Here is a 6,784-nt window from a genome sequence, read left to right as displayed (position 1 = left end):
GCTGTACGCGGTATTCTATGACTTTCTTCGGAGTTCTTGGTACGCAACGGGGTTGAACGCGGTATCCTATGACTTTCTACGGATTTGTTGGTACGCAACGGGATTGTACGGGATATTCTATGACTTTCTACGCAGTTTTTGGTACGCAACAGGGTTGAACGCGGTATCCTATGACTTTCTACGGAGTTGTTGGTACGCAACGGGGTTGAACGCGGTATCCTATGACTTTCTACGGCGTTGTTGGTACGCAACGGGATTGTACGCGATATTCTATGACTTTCTACGCAGTTTTTGGTACGCAACAGAGTTGAACGCGGTATCCTATGACTTTCTTCGGAGTTCTTGGTACGCAACGGGGTTGAACGCGGTATCCTATGACTTTCTACGGAGTTCTTGGTACGCAAGGGGGTTGAACGCGGTATCCTATGTCCTATATCCCTCATGTTCAGCTACAGGGCTCCAGTGACTCGCTAGTGCCTTGTTTGGCGTCATGTTTGAACAGCTATAGGGCTCCAGCGACTCGCAAGTGCCATGGTTGGCGTCATGTTTGAACAGCTTTAGGGCTCCAGCGACTCGCAAGTGCCATGGTTGGCGTCGTGTTTGAACAGCTTTAGGGCTCCAGCGACTCGCAAGTGCCATGGTTGGCGTCGTGTTTGAACAGCTTTAGGGCTCCAGCGACTCGCAAGTGCCATGGTTGGCGTCGTGTTTGAACAGCTTTAGGGCTCCAGCGACTCGCAAGTGCCATGGTTGGCGTCGTGTTTGAACAGCTATAGGGCTCCAGTGACTCGCAAGTGCCATGGTTGGCGTCATATTCAGCTATAGGGCTCCAGTGACTTGCAAGTGCCATGGTTTGTGTCATGATCAGCTAAGGGCCTCCGATGAATTGCCAGTGCCATGACTGGTGTCATGTTCCGCTATAAATATCTGGTGAGTGACCCGGTGCAATGGTTGGTGTCATGTTCAGCTAAGTGCCTCCGTAGACTCACCATTACCATGGTTGGTGTCATGTTCAGCTATGGGACTCCGGTGACTCACCAGTGCCATGGTTGGTGTCATGTTCAGCTATGGGACTCCGGTGACTCACCAGTGCCATGGTTGGTGTCATGTTCAGCTATTGGACTCCGGTGACCCCCCCCCCCCATGCCATGGTTGATGTCATGTTCAGCTATGGGACTCAGTAGACTCACCATTACCTTGGTTGGTGTCATGTGTAGCTATGGGACTCCGGTGACTCACCAGTGCCATGGTTGATGTCATGTGCAGCTATAGGACTCCGGGGACTCACCAGTGCCATGGTTGTTGTCATGTTCAGTAATAGGGCTCCGGGGACAGACAGTGACATGGTTGCTGTCATGTGAAGCTATTGGACTACGGTGACTCGCCAGTGCCATGATTGGCGTCTTGTTCAGCTTAGGGCCTCCAGTAACTCGCCAGTGCCATGATTGGCGTCTTGTTCAGCTTAGGGCCTCCAGTAACTCGCCAGTGCCATGGTTGATTTTATGTTCAGATGAAGGGATCAAGTGACTCGCCAGTGCCATGGTTGATTTTATGTTCAGACATAGGGTTCCAGTGACACGCCAGTGCCATGGTTGGTGTCATGATCAGCTATTGGACTCCAGTGACTCGCCAGTGCCGCAGTTGGTTTTATGTTCAGATGTAGGGATCCAGTGACTCGCCAGAGCCATGGTTGGTGTCATGTTCAGCTATGGGACTCCGGTGACTCACCAGTGCCATGGTTGGTGTCATGTTCAGCTATGGGACTCCGTTGACTCACCAGTGCCATGGTCGGTGTCATGTTCAGCTATGGGACTCCAGGCACTCACCAGTGCCGTGATTGGTGTCATGTTCAGCTATGGGACTCGATGGACTCACCAGTGCCATGGTTGGTGTCATGTTCAGCTATGGGACTCCGGTGACTCACCAGTACCATGGTTGGTGTCATGTTCAGCTATGGGACTCCGTTGACTCACCAGTGCCATGGTTGGTGTCATGTTCAGCTATGGGACTCCAGTGATTCACCAGTGCCATGGTCGGTGTCATGTTCAGCTATGGGACTCCGGTGACTCACCAGTGCCATGGTTGGTGTCATGTTCAGCTATGGGACTCGGGGGACTCACCAGTGCCATGGTCGGTGTCATGTTCAGCTATGGGACTCGGGGGACTCACCAGTGCCATGGTCGGTGTCATGTTCAGCTATGGGACTCCAGTCACTCACTAGTGCCGTGATTGGTGTCATGTTCAGCTATGGGACTCGGGGGACTCACCAGTGCCATGGTCGGTGTCATGTTCAGCTATGGGACTCCGGTGACTCACCAGTGCCATGGTCGGTGTCATGTTCAGCTATGGGACTCCGGTGACTCACCAGTGCCATGGTTGGTGTCATGTTCAGCTATGGGACTCCGGTGACTCACCAGTGCCATGGTCGGTGTCATGTTCAGCTATGGGACTCCAGTGATTCACCAGTGCCGTGATTGGTGTCATGTTCAGCTATGGGACTCCGGTGACTCACCAGTGCCATGGTCGGTGTCATGTTCAGCTATGGGACTCCAGTCACTCACCAGTGCCATGGTTGGTGTCATGTTCAGCTATGGGACTCCGGTGACTCACCAGTGCCATGGTTGGTGTCATGTTCAGCTATGGGACTCCAGTCACTCACCAGTGTCATGGTCGGTGTCATGTTCAGCTATGGGACTCCGGTGACTCACCAGTGCCATGGTTGGTGTCATGTTCAGCTATGGGACTCCGGTGATTCACCAGTGCCGTGATTGGTGTAATGTTCATCTATGGGACTCCAGTCACTCACCAGTGCCGTGATTGGTGTCATGTTCAGCTATAGGACTCCAGTCATTCACCAGTGCCGTGATTGGTGTAATGTTCATCTATGGGACTTCAGTCATTCACCAGTGCCGTGATTGGTGTCATGTTCAGCTATGGGACTCGGGGGACTCACCTGTGCCATGGTTTGTGTCTTGTTCAGCTATGGGACTCCGGGGACTCAACCCGTGCCATGATCATGGGGATCCAGTGACTGACATGGTTGGTGTAATGTTCAGCTATGGGGCTGCATTGTTCAATGTAACGGTTTTTGAACAAGGAAATTTCGCTTTGAAAATCAAGCCGCAATAAACAAATTAAAATCTTTACGCACATTCATTATATGTTTGTTAATTTTGTAATCCGATGATTTCATTCAAAACAATAAACAGTGAAGCAGGGGCTCAGAAAACGCTGGTTCTACAGTTTGTGAAACACACACTTTGCTCATATATAGGGGAGAGGTTTTAACTTGATTTAATACAAACATTAAGTGAGAAAAATGTTCGGTTGCAATAGACAAAAAGTCCGATTTATAAGAAACGTACCGATTCCGGAAAAACCTTTAGCATGTTTAGTGATTTTTTTTTATACTGTTATACTTATTCTCTGTGTTTTTTGGAAAAAAAATATGTCCAGTATGTGGCAAAAAGCATATTCTTTGATCAGCATCTAAGTTTGATATAAAAGCTTTAAGGATGACCACCAATACTCCATGTCTTTATATGCTATATTTCATAGTAAACAAAGCATCCTGTGTCCTTTAGAGGTAGGGACTATAATTATCTATCATGTGTTTCAGGTACGGATAGAAAAATCCGACCCGAGGGCACGTGCGTCAGCCGGTAACGAGGCTTGCCGAGTTACCGGTCACGCAGCGTGTCCGAGGGTCGTATTTTTCGATCCGGACCGGAAAAAAACATGATTGATAGTTTTTCTTGCATACCTTAAATTATGAGTTTACTTAAATTATGAATTTGTGGAAAAATTGACGTAGAAAACGCACTTTTGTACATTTCACCAAAAAGCGCGTGCGACGTTGTGTACTGACGTCATAAAGCGCAGTAATTTTAAATCACTAAAAATAGCGTTTTTTACGATTATTTATTTTCAATTTTAATTAAAAGTCTTGCTAACATATATTTTTGATTGCGCTTCATTGAAATGACATAATATACTTTTCATAAACCATACAATAAATGAAATAAGAAGTGGCGTGTTGTTGCGCGTGACTAATCTTACATAAGACGAGTTTTTCCAGCACCGGTCATTTGACCGGAAATACACGTCCGGTATGCAAGAAACAGGTTTGCCAAGCCACATAGTCTTTGTATGATGAACACATGTGGAAAGTTATTTTAAAATATGTCCATACAAGAGAAAGAAATTAACACTGACTAACGGGAATTTAATGTGTTGACTGTTATACCATAGTTAATAAATAATTAAACAAGAAACGCCGCAATGCAACGAAACCAGGTTTTTAATGATTGACAGAAGAACTACAGCCTGTGTCTGTTTTCCTTTTTTAGTAACAGTGACCTTGAACCTAGGGACCCCAAATGCAATCCATTGAAAGGTATCCATAAACTCTTCCTTTATACCAAGATGTGTCAGGGGGTCACGGACACTACGGACCATGGACATTACGGACCAGACATTACGGACCAGATTTAGGGACACTACGGACCAGATTTAGGGACATTACGGACCATCTTCAGAAACTAACAGTGACCTTGTCCTTGAATCTAGGGACCCCAAACGCAATCCCATGAAAGGTATCCATAAACTCTTCCTTTATACCTGGTTTGGTCAAGATATGTAGACCCTGACTAAAATTATTCAGTTTGAACCAGTTTTCTACTTTTAGTAACAGTGACCTTGACCCTAGGGACCCCAAACGCGATCCCATGAAAGGTATCCATAACCTCTTCCTGTACACTAAGTGTAGTCAAGATATGCCATCCCGAACTAAAGTTATTTGGTTTCAACCGTTTTCTATTTTTAGTAACAGTGACCTTGACCTTGAACCTAAAGGTTTCCATAACCTCTTTCTATTGACCAAGTTTGGTCAAGATATGTCAACCCTTACTAAAGTTATTCAGTTTCAAAGGTGAGTTTGACGCCGCCTGGCCGCCCACACGTCTGCCCGCCCGCCCGAACAACGACGTTCGCCATTCTAATAACCGGGTTTCACTATGTGAAAACCTGGTTAAAAATTAAATAACTCTAAAATACGGAACCTTGATATTTTGTTTTGTGCAAAAAATGAAAAAGTTTCACATCATATTGATTAAAAAAAATATGCATATATTGAGACTTTATACCTACAATTCGAATTTACACATCAAGAAATCGACAAAAGAAGGTAAATTCTAATAACACTTGTATCATATGGAATATTTCAGTATGGGTGTAGAAACATATTAAATGTACTACAACACCATAAGTTTTCAAACAAAAACTGGTTGGTTTAGCTTTTGAGGACAATTCCCTTTACATAACCCGCAAAGTTAAGTCCAGATGTTGCTTACATGAATTGTAATTGAAAGACACAAATAAGATTGTTTTGTTTTTTGTTTATTTTTTATGATAAAAACACATCACAGATAATATCGTTTAACAATCATTGCACAACAGTATGAATTACAAGAAAGGCCACAAAGCTGTATGTAAGAGAACATGCCAAATTGATAAGAGGATATACACAGAATTGAAGAATGCATACAAATGGACATAAAAATTAAAGGGTAAGGTTAATCAATTAACAATGATGCTATTTTTAGTGACAGTGACCTTGAACTTGGCCCTAAGGGCCCCTAATATAATCACATTAAAGGTCTCCAGAAATTCTTCATATATACCAAGCTTGGTCAAAATATATGTCAAATGGAAATAAAGATATTAAGTTTTTACCATTTTTCTATTTGAATATTTTAAGTAAAAGTGACCTTGACCCAATGTGCCCCAAATGCAACCCCATGAAAGGTATCCATAAGTGAGTGTGACGCTGCATGGTTGCCCTATCAACAGCTAACGCCATTCTAATAACCTGGTTTCACTAAATTTAAACTTGGTTAAAAACTAACATGAACAACATTTTGATTTACTTAATATGATATTAAACCAGCTAGATGACTAGTTATTAAAGTGACACTCTTGTTAAAAATCAATACATGCACACATATAAGGAACATCAATTTTGACTGATAAGCCTTTAAGAAATGTTTGAGCAAATGCAGATTTTGACAACTATACATATTCTTAACATCTAACCTTTGTGTATCTCCATTTGCAAAAAAAATCTTCATATTGCCCAATTTGAACTTATGTCTGAAATAATCAAAATGACCTTCGCTTTGGCAGCAGTCAATGTTTTTATTTCCATAGAGAAATATAGCAAGGACTGAATGTTTAAGAATACTTGATCTCACTGCATTCTTTTTTTAAATTACAACTCCAAATGTCACTACTATGTCACAACTCTAAAGTTTGTTACTATGTCTTAGCTTTGATGTCATTACTTCAACATTTCCTACTATGTCTTAGTGTTGATGTCACAACTCCAAAGTTTGCTACTATGTCTTAATTTGATGTCACAACTCCAAAGGTTGTTACTATGTCTTAATTTGATGTCACAACTCCAAAGTTTGCTACTATGTCTTAATTTGATGTCACAACTCCAAAGGTTGTTACTATGTCTTAATTTGATGTCACAACTCCAAAGTTTGCTACTATGTCTTAATTTGATGTCACAACTCCAAAGGTTGTTACTATGTCTTAATTTGATGTCACATCTCCAAAATTTGCTGCTATGTCCTAGTTTTGGTGTCAGAACTCCAAAGTTTCTTACTATGTCTTAGTTTTGATGTCACAACTCCAAAGTTTGCTACTATGTATTAGATTGATGTCACAACTCCAAAGTTTGTTACTATGTCTTAGTTTTGATGTCACAACTCCAAAGTTTGCT

The sequence above is a fragment of the Mya arenaria genome, chromosome 13, assembly GCF_026914265.1.
Source record: "Mya arenaria isolate MELC-2E11 chromosome 13, ASM2691426v1".
NCBI classification, from domain to species: Eukaryota; Metazoa; Mollusca; class Bivalvia; order Myida; family Myidae; genus Mya; species Mya arenaria.
The sequence above is the reverse complement of the archived record's forward strand: the minus strand, read 5'-3'. Positions refer to the sequence as shown.